Here is an 18,166-nt window from a genome sequence, read left to right as displayed (position 1 = left end):
TTTGTCCTATAATTTTGCCTCAAAGTTTATTTCTACCTATGCTAAACCTACAGCAGTCATTGCTGAGGCCTATGGCACTCACTGTTTTAAAAGAATAAGCAATGCAGACCACTAAACCATATGAAGGTAATACAGATAACTTTGACTATAATTTATTTCTGATTTTTAGGCCATATATTTCTATCATTTTCAACTCTAGTGTACACATATGTACACATACAGAAAGTATGTCCTGTGAAAGCCAAGACACACACACACACACACACACACAATAGCTGTACATGACAGCTACAGGCACTTTTGCGGTGTAGGGCCTGTTCCAGCCCCTGAACAGAGGTGCTGAGATGGTGGACAGACAAGTTGGGGTTCACCTGAGACCCCAAGCAACTTTCAACAATGGTGCTCCACTCCGAAGTGGTACACATAGCAGGCCTTTGATTTTAAAAAAAAAGAAAACACTGAGACAAAATTACATTAAGCAGGCAAAACAAAAGGCTGTACCACAAAGTGGGGGGTGTGGGAGCCCAAGAAGGTACACAGAGGGAAACAAGGGAGCGAGAGGTTCAAAGCACAGCTTCTTAGAATGGCAATGAGAAAGCATCAGAATGTGAGTGGCTTTTTAAAGGAAGGTACAGAAAGGGTGGATAGAAGAGGAGAGAGGTTTAGGGAGGAGAAACCACAAAACATAAAGAGGATGGACATCCATCCCTCCCAGTGTGCCTGGGGCTGCTATTCTAGGGATGCTATTAATAGCTCTTCCTGTCCCTTCCCAGAGTCCCCCGGGTTGGACAATAATTGGCACAGTCACCTCCTCCATAGTTCTGGTCTGAGCAGAGGACCGATGAAACACTGGTACACACACGGAGAAGGAAGGGAAAGAGGGGGCACAATCCTGCAGGAAACAAACCGGAAGCAGCGACAGGACACAAGCTAACAGTTCTGGCAGAGCAAAGGCAGGTAGTTAGGAGGGTAAGCAAGAGCAGAGCATGCGAGCATTTTAAGCTTGAAACTTGAATAGAGAAAGAGAGAGAAGAAACGAAGATGAATGATTCATAGCGCAAATATGTGTAGGCTCCTAATATTTTCCCTCTATTGACAGGATTACTGGCCGAGATCAACCTTTGTAAAGCGGACTGAAAATGGCCACCGGCTCCTTCTGCCCCTTGCAGCCGCCCACACAGCCCCTGCGGTGGCTGTCTCCCAGGCTGCTGGGGCTGGCTCGGGGTAGCTCACCTCTCTCCCAGACCCTGCCTTGGCTCAGCCTTCCCAGCAGCCCCTCCCCCACCCCTGATGGCCGCATACCAGACTGTCTGCGCTGTGGTTTCCCAGCCTTCCACAGATAGGCCACAGCAAGCGAGGCTGTGCCTCACTGCGTCATTTCAGAGACCTCTTTTGACTTCTTCACTAGATCAGAATTTCATGTTGTGAAAGGCTGGAAGTAAATATCATGGGCAAGTTCAGAAGGCCATGCAACTTCTAGAAAAGCGGTACCCTAGATCTAGAGAGAAGACAGAAACCAGGCAGCACAGGGACTTCTGGAACTGGAGTTTCAGAAAACATCCTGATTTTGAATTGGGGCAGATTCTGGGTTGAATTCATCTGTTGGAGCACTAACCCCTTCTCCTCAAAATAGGATCTTGCAGGTCTTTACAGAGACCATCAGGTTAAGAAGAGGTCAGGAGCATGGGCTGCAATGCAGTACGATAGTTTTGAAAGAAAGGAGATGGGAACACAGGTCATGCAGAGACAGTGCCACAGAGACATGGATACAACCATCTAGCTGTGAGGAAACAGCCCAGCCTTCCTCAGAGTCCCGGAAGGAACCAACCCTGAGGATGCCCTGGCCTTCGCCTTCTAACATCATAACTGTGACAAAATTTGCTTCTGTTTGCAGCGTGCTGTTCAGGGAAGTCTTAGAGATGAACATCTAGGTACAATGTGGGCAAAGATGCATATTAGGTAGAGATGACTGGGCAGGCTAATCCCGACCCCGACTTTCCCTGAAGAGACATGCATGTGGCATCTTAAAGTTACCTGGAGGAGTTAGCATTCCTTGCAGCAAGATTAGACCAGTTAATCTTGAACATACTTTTTATTGTTCATGCCTCAGTTTTGCCAATGAAATTGGCTACTAGATTGTAGTCTTGGGTGCTAGCTGTGATTCATTAGGAGGCTGAAGAGTGATCACCCAAACACACTGCTTTGGGGGAGGAATATCTCATTTAAATGTAGAGTAAGCGGTAAACATGCTTCTGAGAGCAGCTGGCAAGGCAAGAGAACTCCAGCTTCTTCATCTGGGCGGAGGCAGAACCGTCAACAATCCATCCACTTCTCACACAATCAGCTCCATCTTTTGATTCTCCAAATTTGACTCAAAGGAGCGCCAAACTAGCTGAGATGTTTGCCCACGTCATTTAATCCTTCCGTACCCAGTTCTGTGATGTCAGGCGTGGAACCCACTTGCTGACATCTTTGGGCTACCAAGAAAAGAAAACACAAACTCGTTTCTACAGCCCTCTTTTTGTTTCGTCCTGCTCACTGCAGGCCAAAATTCTTATCCTGCCTGCCTCTAACCAGAGCTACTGACTTGAGTCAGTAGTGGAAGGAATGGTATTTAGCTCTGTTTCCTTATATGGCAGGGAGGGACAGTGTGCTTGTCCGTCCAGCTGAACTGCACTGTGGCCCAATGACAAGTTCTAATGATTGGTTATGGAAACCCTGTGCTCTGGCTTCCATCACTTTGCCGAGGGAAGACACAGAACAGACAGCCATAGGGTTAGAGTCAGGGGGTGGCACTGACTCCTTCTCTGCCATTGGCCGTTTATGTCACTTTGGGCCAGCTACTTGATTTACTTTGCTGTTCTTGGATGGCAGTCCTCGGCTGAAAAGTTCTGACACATAGTGAGCATCCTAGCAGGGTAGCTGATTGAAATAGTTCATCTCTGAAACCGTCAAGGACCTATAAAGGCCCAAGACAACCCGCAGCTCAATGCCGGTCCTTTCTCCAGCTTGCTTTCAACTCGGCAGCTTTTCCCATATCTCTATCCCTCTCACCCATTCTTGCCCACTTCATCTTCCTTCTGTCTCCCCCTTGATGCCTCCCTCCCCTTCCTCCTTTCATCTCCATTTCCCTTTCCAGGTCTAAAACATTGAAAAATCTATCTATTATCTATCTGTCTGTCTATAAACCCTAGCTCTAGAGATAATAAAATTCTTCAGACATACTACATGAAAAATTCTTAGACTATAAACAGCAGCTCCAGGCCCATTGGTAAGGGTAAAGGTAACTGTTCAGGTGACAATGACAGTGAAGGTTGTCATCTGTAGAGCAGGGAGAGCTATGCTTCAGAGATAGCCCCAGTTAGAACATGCTCGTGACAACTTGAATCAGGATGACAGGAACTTGTGTCTGAAGCCCAAATGTTAAAGAAATCAACTTTGTTTCTTCCGTCTACACATGGCCAAGGAGGATGCAATGAAGGAAAGTGTGTGACAAAGGGTGGGATTGTAAAGGGAGTCGCACGCCTCTAGAGAACCTCTATAGGCAGACACAATAGATAACTTACAATGTATAGGTCAGTATGAATCATGTTCAGAGATGTCTGGAGTTGTTAATTCTGACTATCAGAATGAAGGGATGATTATCCTAATTTATAATCAAGTGAAGAAATAGGCTGGAAGTGGTAAGTTTGGGATTTGAACTCAAGACTGTCTGATTCCAAATAGGTCATACTTTGAAAGTCACATGTAGAAGTAGAGTCCCTGTCTCCTGGGTTTATTTACTAGATGACAGAGCATAGCTATTAAACCTATGGACTGTGGAGACAGATTATCCGAGTTTGAATCCTGTTTCTTCCATGTAATGGTGGCTTTAGATGTTACTTCACCCAGTCAGCACGGGGTCTCTGCCTCTGTAAAATTATTTGGTAAGAATACTCTTTATTTTTATCTAACAAATATACTCTCCATTTTTACCCAACAAATAATCTCTATAGACTGGTTAGCACATGCCACACACTGTTGTAAGCACTGAAAAACTGGCTTTCTCCTGTGCAAAGGCTAATTTTAACACTCCACACCCTAGGGTCAATGGTGTGCCAGGAAATATTTAATTATAAGCTCTCTCTGTCTCTGTCTCTGTCTCTGTCTCTCTCACTCACAGCGAGAGAGAGAGAGAGAGAGAGAGAGAGAGAGAGAGGGAGGGAGGGAGGGGGGGAGGGAGGGAGAGAGAGGGAGAGAAAGAGAGAGATGCTCTAAGGGGACTTGCTGAAGTAACATCCTTAAAGTTGTTCAAAGACATAAATACTTATAAAGAAAGAATTCTTGGAATCACCTCCCCCCCCCCCCCAAAGCCTAAATTCCGCACAGTAACAATGGCTGGAATAAGACATGGAAACACCATAGGAAATCTTATTTGTGCCACATTTCCAGCACTTTACAAAGGCAAGCCCTGGAAATCTCATCAGCAAGCTCGACCTTATGGGACTGATAGTTTTGCATTTAGACAAGAAAGAATAGGGGAAGACAGGGGCGTTTCAGATAAATACGTCAGCACGTCCAAAGAGGCTTGGCGACATGGATTATTTGGGATACACAGCTGTAACTTTTAGGGGAGAAATCATCTAAACAAAAATAAGTTTCTGAGGAATCAGGAGCTCCATCATGTGCCATAAATTACTGTAAACACCAGTGACCAGAATCATTTCTGAGGCAGGATGTTTCATCAGAGCCTGGAAGGAGCTTTTACAAACTGCAGATGCCTGGACCCCACTCCAGCGAGACCTACTGAATTGGAACCTCCAGGGCTGAGTCCCAGAGATGCGTCTTTGTCAAAAGGCTCTGAAGCTGATTCAGGTTGTGTGACTGCCTAGAAACCACAGATACAAGCAGACTGAATCTGTGAATCGCTACAGTGGAGCATCCTCTTTTATGGGGAACTGCCTGGAACTTTAAAGCTGTGTGTTTCAGAATTATCTCTGCCACTGACAAAGGACATGGCCTTGGCCAGCTTGCTTGGGTTGTTCCTCCATTCAGCAAATATTTATTGGTATTCTGCTATATGTCAGGCAAATGAACATCTAATAAGCTAATAAGGCGCTGTTGCCTGTTCTGTGTGCTTGTCAGCTAACAGAACAGGTAAACATTACTCAAAGGCACTATATATATATATATATATATATATATATATATATGTGTGTGTGTGTGTGTGTGTGTGTGTGTACATACATATATATGTGTATATGTATATATATACATATATATGTAATTTTACTTGGTATGTATCACTAGACTTTGGTCTCTTATCCAGAAATTGAAAAGTGGATTACTGATATTTATTTGCTTGTTTTTTTTCTGTGCTAGGAATCAAACTCCAGGCCTTCTGCATTCCAGGCAGGTGGCCCTATCACAAAACGACATCTACCAGCCTAGTTCCTTTATGCTTAAGAAAAGTTTTTTTCTTCTTCAGACCCCCAAGTTTCTGATCTTTCCTATGCACAACAGCAGTACACATCAAAGGTCCCGTGATTGGGAAAATACAAAAGCCGGAAGTGGCTATGACTTCAATTACGCATTACTAATTTGGCTTCTCATCATCATAATGTAGTTCTACAATTAGAAAAATGTGTCAGGAAGAGATACATTATTTACTCAGTTTATCAAAAATCACTGTGTATATAGGTGTGTGTGTGTGTGTGTGTGTGTGTGTGCATCTTTGTAACAACTTGTGGCCTCCCAGGGATCAGGTCCAGAGTTGGGAACCTATAGATCTTACTGATGATGTATCAAGCATGGTTCTTCAGCAGCCAAGGCTCTTTCTGTGGTCTTTATCAGCGGTAGCATTTTTCACCTCTGTGAACTCGGATACAGCATAGGAAACCTTAACAATTGGGTAGACCCAGTATGTACTCCCTGGGTTAAGTAATATCTCAAAGTACTGGCAGCTTAAAAAGTCCATGATATTTATACTCTCTTGAGGCAGGTGCTTCTTCCTGTCCCTGTACAGAGACGCTCCAAAACCTAGAATGCATCCTTGTATGCACAGCCTTTTCTTTGTGCACACCCATCTCCAGATTTCCCAGCTGGTCCTTGTTTGGTTTTCTTGATCTGCTCTTTGGGGCTTATTCCTGACTGTATTCTTGTTAATGCTTATTTGAAGAGGGGTCCAGAATAGAGCATGGTGCTGCCAGTGTGGGTCAGGGCTGGGAGAAACATAGTAGAGCATCCGTTTCCCTACTTGATAGACATCAGGAGGGTGTTTGGTCATGGAGTATCACCTAGACCACAGAATTCATGATTAAGACAACACTAGCTTGCATGATGCCTGGTGGCGCACGCCTTTAATCCCCAGCATCCGGAGGCCGAGGCAGGGGGATCTCTGTGAGTGTGAGGCAGCCTGATCTACAAGAGCTAGTTCCAGGGTGGGCTGCAAAGCTACAGAGAAACCCTATCTCAAAAAACCAGCCAACCAAATAAATAAATAAATAGTAAAAAAAAAAGAAGACTACACTAGCTTAGTGCATTTGGTTTACCAAAAAAACTGTGACTTACACGCAGATAAATGAGGTTTTGTTTGTATGTGTGTAGTAAGTACATGTGCAGGTATTGTGTGTGTGTGTGTGTGTGTTGTAGGTTGGGGTGTGCACACAACACATGCTCATGTATGCCCCCTGCAAAAGAACAAAGGAGCGTGTCAAGTGTTCTTCTCTCTTATTCTCTGCTTTATTTTTTTGAGAAAGGTGTCCTCACTAAATCTGTAGCTAGAATGAGGGTCAGCAAGTCCCCGAGATTCTCGTCTCTGCCTTCCACAGTGCTGGGATGAAGTTCCTGGCTGTGCTGAGGTTGTAAACTCAAGTTCTCATGCCCGTACAGCAGGCACTCCTACCCACTGAGTCAATCTCCCCAGACCCTCAATTTTTCTTTATTAAAACTGTTCAGTGTTAATTTACTGACTTTGACAGATTGCCTCATTTAGGGAGTAACGGTATCCATGGTTTTATACAAAGATACAAAGCTTTTTGCCAACCAGTCTTATGGGAATTTATCTAGACATTTTCTAAAGAAGAATGATGTCCGTTTTCAGTTACTGTGGTGTCAACTTCAAGTCAACCTCTCTTAAGACTGGCTTACCATGCCATGTGAAGATGGCACTAAGAACTATATGACCCTGGCATTGGGGGTTTGCCCAGCCACAAACTCATTCACAGGAAAAATTCAAGTGATAGCCATTTAAGATGTTGGTTATTCCAGCTATTTGCCTCTGCATCCAGCTTTCTCAACTGAAATTAGCCCTCCCGAGCTTTTCTTTACCCAAGGATGATCCCTGATGGGGGTAATATGACTGCCAGAATCCAATGAGTAGCTTACTGAGATATGGCAGAGCCTTTGACATCTGCTCTGCTAAGGGACCTGAACCAATCGAATGTCATCTTTCAGGATATGACCTGAAGCACACAAGGAATTGCCTGAAGTGCACAAGGAATTTTCCAGGTGGTAGAACAGCTGCCCAGAGTAGCTGGGTTTACATGATATGAACACAGTGTTGAGAGCCATAGTTCCCTGCCGGCTTCCCTTACCCATCTGGATCTTAACCCCATCCCCTGCAGACTGTACCCTGTTTGGCTTCTGGATCTCCCACCCCCTTTATTATTCCATCTGTACTTTATAACCCCAACCCCTTTGCTGGAGCTACTAAAGCTAGTAACAGAAGGTCCCACTGGTCCTTAATTCTGAGATGTTTGTACCTCTCAGGGTTCTGCCTTACTGAGTGAGATCCTGGTTTGGAAAAATCTGTGTGACTTCTGGCTGTTTACTATTTCTTCTATACTCTCCCAGCTGTAAGTCATGACAGAGCTTATTTTGAATTATTTATCCATTCTGGCTGGGACTGGTACTCTCGATTTCAGCTCAGATGCAACTGGCCCTTGACCCTCTTGCTACTTAACCTGGGTCCTGCCAGTCTTTGACCCATAGGTGAGGTCTATCTAGCTCACCAGCAAAATGTCTTGGGGGACAGGAGAGGGAATGTCCCGTGTGGGCTTAAAAGGAACTAATTATGTACTCCTACTTAATATGTTCCTGTCCGAGTGAAATGATTTCCTGGTGGTCAAGTGCTTTCATCCGCATATTCACGACACAATGCCAAAGCCTCAAGAAACAGGAAGCAAACAGTCATCAAACTATCGTCATTGCTGTGTATGTGCGCTTAGTATAGACATACACATATATACATATATATGTATACATATACATAGCAAAAACACATAGGAAGGTGAGCACTTGCAAAGAACACCCAATTTGCTTAAAATATTTCTTAAAGTCCAACCGCTCCCCACTGCCCCTTAGCAGTACTGTTATTAATTTCTTGGTGCATTCTTGGGACACACTTGCAAGGAGCTATTTCTAAATTTCTTTAACCCTGACAGACTTCCTGTTGAAAACCACTTCTTCCCTGAATCTGGCTCTCCCTTGCTTTGGAATGGAGGCTGGATGAGACACACTTCTACATATCTGCATATTCACACCCATTTCCTCCCACCAGACCTTAAAACAACGAAGATACCCCTGAGCTGGGTATGGAGGCTCAGATCTCCAACTCCAGCACTTATTTGAGAAGCTGAAGCAGGAGGTTTATAAGTTGGTTCCTAAGCAGACGAGATTAGCTGGCAAAGACACTATCTTGAAGACAATTGGCTGTACCCTATCCAGGACTACCTGTGTTTGACACTTGCCTGGGTCCCATTCCACAGCTAAGCTTCTGTTGACTTCCAAGTCTGGAAATGCAGGAACGTTCAAGTCTAACTAGGAGATGGGGCAGCTGGTCAGTTGGGCATCTAAGGGGTAAGGGTGAGAGGGTAAGCACCAGGCTTCAGTTAAAGTGGGGAACACTGTTTAGTAAAGCCAACATAGGTGAGAGGCACAGCTCCTCGAGAAATCTGGTCTCAATAAGGGCAGGAACCCCAGCCAGGTGCTGCTGGTTACCTCATCCTGCCTACAAGGCCCAGGCATGACAAGCTGGATTAATTCCATCCTTTTGGCTGGAGGCAGAGAAGCCACCTCATTTACTAAGGCCTGTCTGTTGTCAGCACTTTGTCATTGGTCTGTTCACCTGGCTCCTCGCATTTCTTGGTTCCTGGATGCTGCTGTGCGCCACAGTCAGCCTACCTTGTTCTGCCTTCTATGATCTATCCCTCTGCTCCGGGTCTCTGATCCCTAAAGCCCAATTTCAGATAACGTTGGGAAGGACTCATTTCTTAAGCAAGGATCAGGGTCCTCGAAAGCGCCCACACAAGCTTTCTCAGCTAGAAGAAAGGATGGAGAGATCTTCAGGGAACAGGGACAGGAAATGGTGACTACCACCCAGAGCTAGCATGATACCCTGAAGATTCAAACTTAGCCTCCGTGTGCCTCCAGGGAAAGGAGACAAAATCTCTCATCCCATCTGGACATCTTAACCCCTACAGGATGGACGAGAGCTCTGCTGACGGCCATGCCGGGTGAGGCCGAAGAGTTGATTTCCTTCCTCAAAGGTCAGGAGATATGAAGCAAAGGAAGAAAAACCCGAAGCGAGCCCTGATCTTGTAGCTCTTGAGTTAAGCCTGAGCTGAGAGTATCTCTTTAAATTAGCCAGCTCCTCAGAGCCTGTGTGCGTCTAGATTGGCTTAACAGATGAAGGACTTTCCGTTAAGAACCTCTGGGAGCTATTTTTGGGCATTCTGAGATTTGCCCGGAGAACGCCTTCTTAATGCTTGAAAACCCTGTTGGCAGGATCTCCCTAACCTCCTCCCCAGTCCTACCATGCTATTTGCATTCTACTTGGTCAGCATTTTCCCCACCCCCACCTCCCGACCATGGCCTCAGCCCACCACATTGCCAAGCCATGTGACAGACAACCGGGCAGATGGGGCACTGGCAGAACCTTCTCATGTCCATCTCTAAGTCACTTCTTGTCTCACTGAAGAATGACCAACCGGTAGCCATGCTATCATGAAAGACAGATGGCCACAACTGTATGTATTTTTAAGAAAAAAACCTACAGAACAGAGAATACCTAAGCCAGATTCTGGAACTGTCAATGATACACCTCCAAACCAAACTATTCTACCTGCAGAGAACAGGAAAGGACTGGGACCAGTCAACAGAAACCAGTGAAAATGGGGACTAGCCCCATTGTCAAGAATACAATTACACATCTCTTTAAAACCCTTGAATCTGAAACAGGAGCCTGTATCTTCTCTCTCTGATCCAAAAATTGCGTGCTTGGGCAATCTTTTGATTTGAATTTTTAAACTCCACATTCTATTTACTTTCAAAAATGGAAACACCCCCACACTCACTTGTAAACCAGTCGAGTACATTCTTCATGTGCCCTGAGATCTATTCTTTTCTGAGATTTTTTTTTTTTTAGCCAGAACTTTGCCTTTATGTTTTTCATTAAATGATTTTAATAGAAGTGAAGTTTCCAGCCTGTGGCTTCGTTGAGCTTTATTTACCTCCCTATTTGGGGAAATGTATCCCAGCTCATTCTCCACAGGAAGGAAATAGCACCAGGAGCTGCCTAAAGTTCGCCATGAACTAAAATCCCTCTCTCTGTGTGGAGAGAACAATACAGTGTGATTTTAGAAATGTGTTTGTGTAGTGATGGGGGTGTTGGGGAGCACACGAGGGGGATGGGAAAACCGGCCATGGAGAAACTATACTTTGGAGGATTCCCGGGGCGGGGGGCTGCTGATTTCAAACTGGAATTTTTTTCCCAAATCCAAGATTATAGATTTTCTCTTCCAAACTGCATTCCCTACATGGTTTTAGAAAACACTTGAGAAAAGAAATTGCTCTTCATGATTTGATTGACATTACAAACCCTGTGAATAGTTTGGAACTTGATGTCCCCCAGGGAAGGACAATAGTCGAATAGAGTTGGCTTGTACCCTTTCTGACTCTTACCCCAGAGCTGTCCCAGGGGAAAGAAACGCACGGGGCACTCTGTTCTCATATATCAACTTCTCAAAAATCACCCCCAATACGTGGCAAACACAGCGCACAGCACTGCTCGGTGAGTCTCGAGCCCAAACCGTCCCAGTCTACGGCTTAACAGTTGTCTGGGGCTCTAGTCCTTAATATGAATGTTATTTTCTCAATGATCAGACTTCTTCTTTTTGCAGGGTGCCTTGTCGTCAGTAAGTTCTAGCCACGCACGTCTGGTTTTGCCTAACTCTAAGGGGCTGCACTGTTTCCGTTTTCAATTCCACACGTGCAGCCTTATTACCATAGGGCTCTGTGAATACCGAGCACTTTGTTCTCCTCTCTGCCTTTTTGACCATGTATTGCCACAGCACTGAAACTCCCCCGCCCTTTACAATCAGCTCTTTCTAAAAGGCGTTACCGACTAATACCAACTTGCACTACTGTTTGGGATGCCCAAATACGTCTGTCTGGAAATAAAAGCCCCTCTTCTTCCTTTCTGGAACATTCTCTCCCACTTATATCTTTTTTGACCCTTTAGGCATACTTTCCAACAGAAATGAAGATTTCTCGAGAAATATTTCGGAAGGAAGTTGACCGTGGTTTCTACACGCACACCCACCCAGGCGTACATTCCCTCGCTGCTCAGTTTTATAGAAAACAGACTCGGTAGGCATCTTGTGCCTGGGCAGATGAGTGACAGTGGGCCAGTTGGTGCCAGTGGTAGAACTCTTTTCTTATTTCTTTTTATCTCTGAAATCCCAATTCTAAAGTCCTGGTAGCAGAGTAACAGAAATATATTTAGCAAGGAAAAAAAAATCACTCTTTATCTTAACGATCTAAAAAAATTGTTGCTGTTAGATTTTAAGCGAAACCTGAAACCTATTTAAATGTCTGCTAGCAGAAGATGGAAAAGAAACCGCCTGAGGCACAGAGCAGCAGAGCCCACTGGCTGGCACTGAGAATACCCGGTATACAATTCACGTCCCTCTTGAAAACAGAATCGCATCCAAGGCAAAGTCGCCCATGTTCCCTGAACATGCCACTATGCGGTCTTTCCTCTTGCCCCGTTTTTAGAAACAAAACTTGAAGTTTCATCACATTGACCTTCTGGGAACATCCGCAGGTCAGGGAAGTCCAGGCTGGCTTTGGGAATTTACAGGGTCCGTTGCCTGCCTCGAAAGATTTTGCATATCCAGCAGCCTCAACCTGGAATGTTGCCTGAAACCTGTGGAGCGATTCCCGCTTCCCTGAAGGAGGAAAAAGAAAGACCCTGTGTCCTACCTCTCAGACAGCAGCTTCTTCCCCAGGAGGAGGACCGTCGCGTCTCTCGCGCCGTCGGGAAGGAAGCTGAGGTCCCTTTAAGCAGCACAACAAGAGAACAAGCAGGCAGGCAGGCCGCCTAAAGCACACTGCTCTATTCAATAAAACTGCAGACCGCCCTTCCTTGGCCCCTCCCAGAAGTCCATGCTAAGTGAACACATATCCCCTATGTTTACAGTCAGCAGGCGGTGGTATGCATTGTCCTGTAGTTTTCTAAGAGGCAGCCAATGACGACACCCCGGCCAAGGTGATGCTGTCTGCCCGTGCAGATGCCTGTCATTCCCTAGGCATGCTCAGGACATCACTCATCAGAAAAACCAAGTCCTAAAAAGCTTGAAACTCTGAGCAGGCTGCCAAAACCAGCCTGCTCCATGCCCTTTTTTGGTTATCCTAAGCAGGGCCTCCTGGAAGTGAATCCATTGTCAGGAACAATCATAAGAAACGTTAATCTTGGAGAAAGAGGCTGTCTTGTAGAACACAAATAGAGCTTTAAGAAGAAAGTACAGTTCACCAAACAAGAAGTGGACAGTTAGTTGTACTTATGGGGATGAGGTTGGGGGTGGGGTGGGGGAGCCGGTTCAGTTGAGGAAGCTTTCATTGCATATTTCTTTTCAAAGTAGCTGCGTTGCAAAATAAATTTAAATCATTCTGTGAGTTGAAAACCTGAGGCGGGTAAGACTCAGGTCTGCTGTCCAGGCTAAGTTCTAGCCAAGAATATGCCTGTGTTATGAAAACCACTGACAAAAAAAATATAAATAAAATGTATCAGTCTTTTTAGTAGGATAATGTTGGCCAGCATAAAGGCAGGGTGAGCAGCGTGGCCAGATGGGATCACGGGGTTTACACAGCTCTTCTGGTTTTCCCCACTAACACCCAACTTCCCTTCATTCCTCAGTCTTGGCAGTGGGGAGACTGTACTAGCAATGAACGTGCATGGCGGGACCAACACCTGCTTTGGGGCAGGCGTAGCCAGGCACATAGGCCCTCCCAGGTGATGCAGGTGTTCCAGTGAGTTCTGGAAAGCCTGTGTGCTCAGGGAGAGTCAGTCTTCAAAGCCGCTGAGCTACAATGCAGGTCACTGGCCCACACATGCATCCAATTGTGGTCTTGTAGTTTTTGGAATTCAGTCAGTCAGTGCTTAGTTTTTTAAAAAAGTTGGAATACTTAACTGTTTGTCAGGCCTGGGGCTAAGCACAAAATCCGTGTTTTATTATTGGTGTGTGTTTAGACACCGTCTCATCATTGACCAAGAAGCTTTAAATATTTTCCCTGGCTAATTACGAATCCAGAAGCTTAATCGACACACACCGTCTTACTGAAAAGCTTTGTCTGTTCATGAAGATCGGATGGAGAAGCTATCTCTACTTAGGAAAGAGCCCCTGCCCTTCGTGCTTCATTGAGAAGACTTTGAAAGCAGCTGGTCCACACGGGGGGGGGGGGGGGGGAGGCGTTCCTTCTTCCGCCCTCCATTACTAGCCAGTGTCCTGGAAGAATCTACATGGTCTCCCTAGGCTATTCCCTCTGCTTTTTTCGCTTTCTTCTACTATCCAGCTCCCAAAAAGCTACAGCAAGGAGGGTCCAGGGAGATGTGGGCTTCCAGCGTTCCCACTCAGAACTCAGAATGGAGTTTCCCAGACACAAAAGAAGTAACTGGTTGGCGGGAGTCATGCAGTCAATATAGCATTTCAAGTTCACGGTGGCTCAATCAGGCATCGGTGAACACAGCCAACTACAACACTGTTCTTTTCTGATTTCAGGAAAATGATTTGAAAATAAACTTTTTTTGGGGGGGGGGACATAGCCAGTTTTGCAGCTAGGGGAATTCTGTATCTGGATGGACAGATGGAAAAACAGAATATTTCTTAGTCTGGTAAAAGGCTGAACTTGAGGACAATAACAGACAGACATGAGGTTCTTCAAACATCTCAGTCACATCAAGATGTCCTCTGCCCAGAGATTTTCCTGGATGCATGGTATTAAGGCTGGTCATAGAGGGATGTGCAAAAGTGTTATTTTTTCATTGCTGGTACAGACAACATACCCCCCCCCGAAAGCACCCCCCCCTCCCCGCCAACTTATGCTAGGAATGCACCTTGGGTGATCAGCATCAAGGCAAAATTTTGTAGTTTAAGAGTTTTTTGGTTTTGGTTTTGTTTTGGTAAGGACCAGCTTTCCAGAGGAAAGAGACATTGTACTGCAAACAGGGAAATTATTATCAACAGGAAACCCAGAAGGGATGCACATTTTACGTGGTTCGTAGAAGATAAGTCGCTGAATATTTTGGGCTATGCTTTTAGGGGGAAGAAGTATGCTTCCCTAGATAAGTCCTAGATATTTCATGTATGGAGTACAGAATGTGGCGAGCCATGGAGTTCATTCTAGGTATCTGCAGTAGAGCTTTTGCGGAAGAACCGTGGACTGGAAGAATCGTTCAACACATGTCATGTAAATACATGCAATAGAAAAAAAAATCTTTCTTTGTCTCTGAAAAAAAAAAAAACACCAGAAATGTTTAAAAGGAATGAAGAAGAAAACCAAACAAATGCTTGCGTATTGCCCAATCGCCGCCATGGGAATCTCACTTTCATGATATTTACTTTTTCCAAAGGTCATTTGTACACAGCACTAAAAATACTTTTGAAAATATATAAATATAAAGTTCATGTAGGAAAGTTCTGTGGACTCTGTTTCCGCCAGGATCACTGCAGATAAAGGCAGCTCATCTATCTCAGGACATAGTCAGGCATAATGGGTATACAGAGACCTTTAGAAGCATTTCCATGACTCTTCTTATTTTTCTTTCCCTTTGGTTCCTAGAACTTGCTGTCATATTGATCAGCAGCTAGCAACTCTATTTTGCTTGTGGTTTGACTTTGAAAAGTAAAAACGGGCCATGTTTTACATTCAAAACAGGGATCCACTTCTTTTATTTCCTGAAAAATATCATTCCAGCTTTTAAGATATCTACTTTATTGAACAGACAAAGGATTTTTTAAATAAGGCTAAATACCCTTCCCACCTTCTTTAGTCAAATGAAAGCTTTCCAGATTCCCAAGCTTATAAACCTATAAAATTAGAATCTCGGTGTCAAAATTAGATCACAAAGTATACACACGAAGTATACACATGTACATACTCACAAAAAGGCAAGAGTGAGAATTTATACTAACTGTACTTATGAAATTAAAGTTTAAAATTGGCAAATTTTATTCAACAGTATAAAAACTGATGAGTGTAAAGATGATCCAAATTCTGAATATGTATTAATATAATATACACTAGCAGTTTAAATGTTTAAAAAAGAAAAAAAAATCATCTCATAAGATAAAGGATAGTTTTTGGTAAAATGAATAATTATTTGTAGAGAAATTCTTAGAAAACTAAGATCTTTAAAAAGACATTGAAAGATTTGTCAATAATCTATAAAGCACACTGTGTTTCCGAAGGACATGTTGAAAATGATTCCAATTCTACTACTAAAAAGATAAGAATCACCGTAGCTCCTTTTATGAAAGAAAGAGCTGAGCCATTGGGGTAGGAAAAGAAAGGGAATGTCTCTATTTGCTATGATAGCATTAAATGTGTAAAAAAATGGAAGAGATTGTTCTGATTTGTGTTCTGTTGCTTTGATAAAACATAGAATAAGACCAACTTGGAGAGGAGAAGGTTTATTTAGAGTTTGCAGACCACCATACAAGGAAGCCAGGGCAGGAACCTGGAGATAGGAAATGAAGTGGAGATCGTGGAGGAATGCTGTTTATCTGCTTGCTTAGCTACCCTGCTTATATAGCCCAGGCTTGCCTAGGAATGGTACCACCCACAGTGGTACAACCAAGAAACATCAATCAACAACCAAGAAAATGCCCACGACTTGCCTTCAGGTCAATCTGATGAAGGCAATTCTTCTATTGAGATTCCCTTTTCCCAGGTATTTCAAACTGACAACCAAGATGAGCCACTACAAGATCTTCAAACTTATTGCAGCTGAGAAAAAGAACTTAACAAAATTCAGTGCACAGGAATCTAGAGCACCGGTAACCAGCCATCTCTAACTTTAAAATGGGAAAATATTCTGTTGTCAACGACAACAAAAAGCGTGCATTATCCTGAATTAATGTAGTTAAACACATTAAAAGTTCCCAAACCTAATTTAAGGCCATCAAACACCCAAATAAAGCTGGCATTCTAGTTCCAGCACTCGAGGGAGGCAGAGGAGGCAGGCGACCTTTGTGAGTTCAAGGCCAGCCTGATCTATATAGCGAGTTCAGGCCAGATAAGGCTATGTAGTAAGACTCAAAATCAAGACAGAAACCAGTAAACAAACATAAACAACAAATGGTGATACATACTATTTTTACAAATGACAAACCTCGATGTTGTAATGATAGAAAAGTAATCTACACATTAATTTTGCCAGTTAAATTCCCAGACAATAGAGTTTGTACAACCTAATAAAATGATAGCAAATCTGAAAAAAAAAAAAAAAAAAGGGATCTCAGAATAGGTAATGTGATTGTCACAGAGAGTTTGGATTAAAGTAAGTGCTACCGGCATAAAAACAGACAAACAAATGAAACAAATGAACATAACAAAGTGGCGAGCCCACCAGCAAACCCAAGGCCATACACAAAAATCATAATAGAAGTATTGAAATCCAATGAAAAACAACTGTTCTGCAAATGGTAAAGTCACAATTATGAAGAAACAATAAGTTTGGACTCAAAATTCTTACTTCACACTGCAATAAACTGAATGAACAACAAAACTGGAAACGATGATGAAAATTACAGGTGGCTATTTTTAGTAGGATATGAAACATAATAAACAACACACAAATGAAAATATTGATAAATTGGAGGACACGGTTAGACAAGGCAAACTGAATGTGCACCACGTGTTTATGTCCCTGCCTTCTCTCAGCCTGACCAAAGGCTAGCAAGGAGCCAAAGATCAGGAGCAAATCCTACAAGGCAAAGGGCCCTCTGGCAAGGAGCCAGCAGAGGTCCAGATTCCAGCCAAATTTTGGAATATGGAAAATGGAGAGATGGTTGGTAATAGACTTAACAGCTGAGAAACCGAAATCTGGCCCCATGGATTGGAAGGCTAACGAAAAAATATGCCAATTCTAGCTTCAGAACCAGGATCCTGAAGTCTGGGACTCTCTGAAAGTGTGGAGTGGAGCAGAAAAGATGTTTGGTTCAGTGTCAGTGTAAAACCCAAATGGCCTCCTCTCCCTAGGCACAACCAGGTGAACTTCCTCTCAGAAACAGCCAGGAAACAGGAAGTTGATTTTGCTAACTCTCTGAAGAGAAGTGACAGAGTTGGAGGTGGCAGACAAGGCTTTGCACAGGTGAACAAACATTCAAGTAAGAGCCAACCCCCAGGACCCTTGAAACATCCCACACCCTGCCCCCCACCGTCTCCCTGCAGGGTTCCCAACACCCTACTCGTTAGGTTTGTCCTCTGCAGAGGACAATAATCCAGAAGATCCAGGGAAATAGGCCTGTAAAAGGGGCAGGGAGGGGAGACAGACATTTCAGGAGCTGACATTTCTGACTCATTGTTGGGGACCTTTAGTGAGGTGGGTGCAGAAACTTCTTAACCAATCAACTGCTTAAACCTCACACATACGTATGGGCATCATGTGAAGGGGGGGGGGGCTGTGAGGGCTGTGTGCAGAAAACAAAAAGCCATCAAAGGGAAACTCGGCTGCAGATGGCTCAGTGGGACACCCAAGTTCCACAAAAACACCTCCACTCAGACCTGAGACTTCTATATTATGAATTACAGTGGTTTTTTTTTTTATAGAATATTCAGAGTTTTTCCTATTTTTCAACACTCACATTCAGTTATGCAGCCTATATATGGATCATGACCCATCATG

General features: G+C 44.0%; 1 protein-coding gene across 3 annotated transcripts in view; it reads right to left on the bottom strand.

The window, feature by feature from the left end:
• The window catches only part of Cald1 (caldesmon 1), a 185,296-nt gene extending 172,921 nt beyond the window's left edge, over positions 1-12,375 (bottom strand). For 2 of the 3 annotated variants that reach the window (XM_038317885.2, XM_038317881.2), the window contains exon 1: positions 12,244-12,375. The gene's annotated coding sequence lies outside the window, so the exon portion shown is untranslated. The remainder of the gene's footprint in view (positions 1-12,243) is intronic. The other variant, XM_038317882.2, reaches the window with a different exon arrangement.
• Positions 12,376-18,166: the final 5,791 nt, after the last annotated feature.

The sequence above is a fragment of the Arvicola amphibius genome, chromosome 2 (assembly GCF_903992535.2).
Source record: "Arvicola amphibius chromosome 2, mArvAmp1.2, whole genome shotgun sequence".
NCBI lineage: Eukaryota > Metazoa > Chordata > Mammalia > Rodentia > Cricetidae > Arvicola > Arvicola amphibius.
Note: the sequence above shows the minus strand (reverse complement) of the source record. Positions and strands in the feature narration are given on the sequence as shown.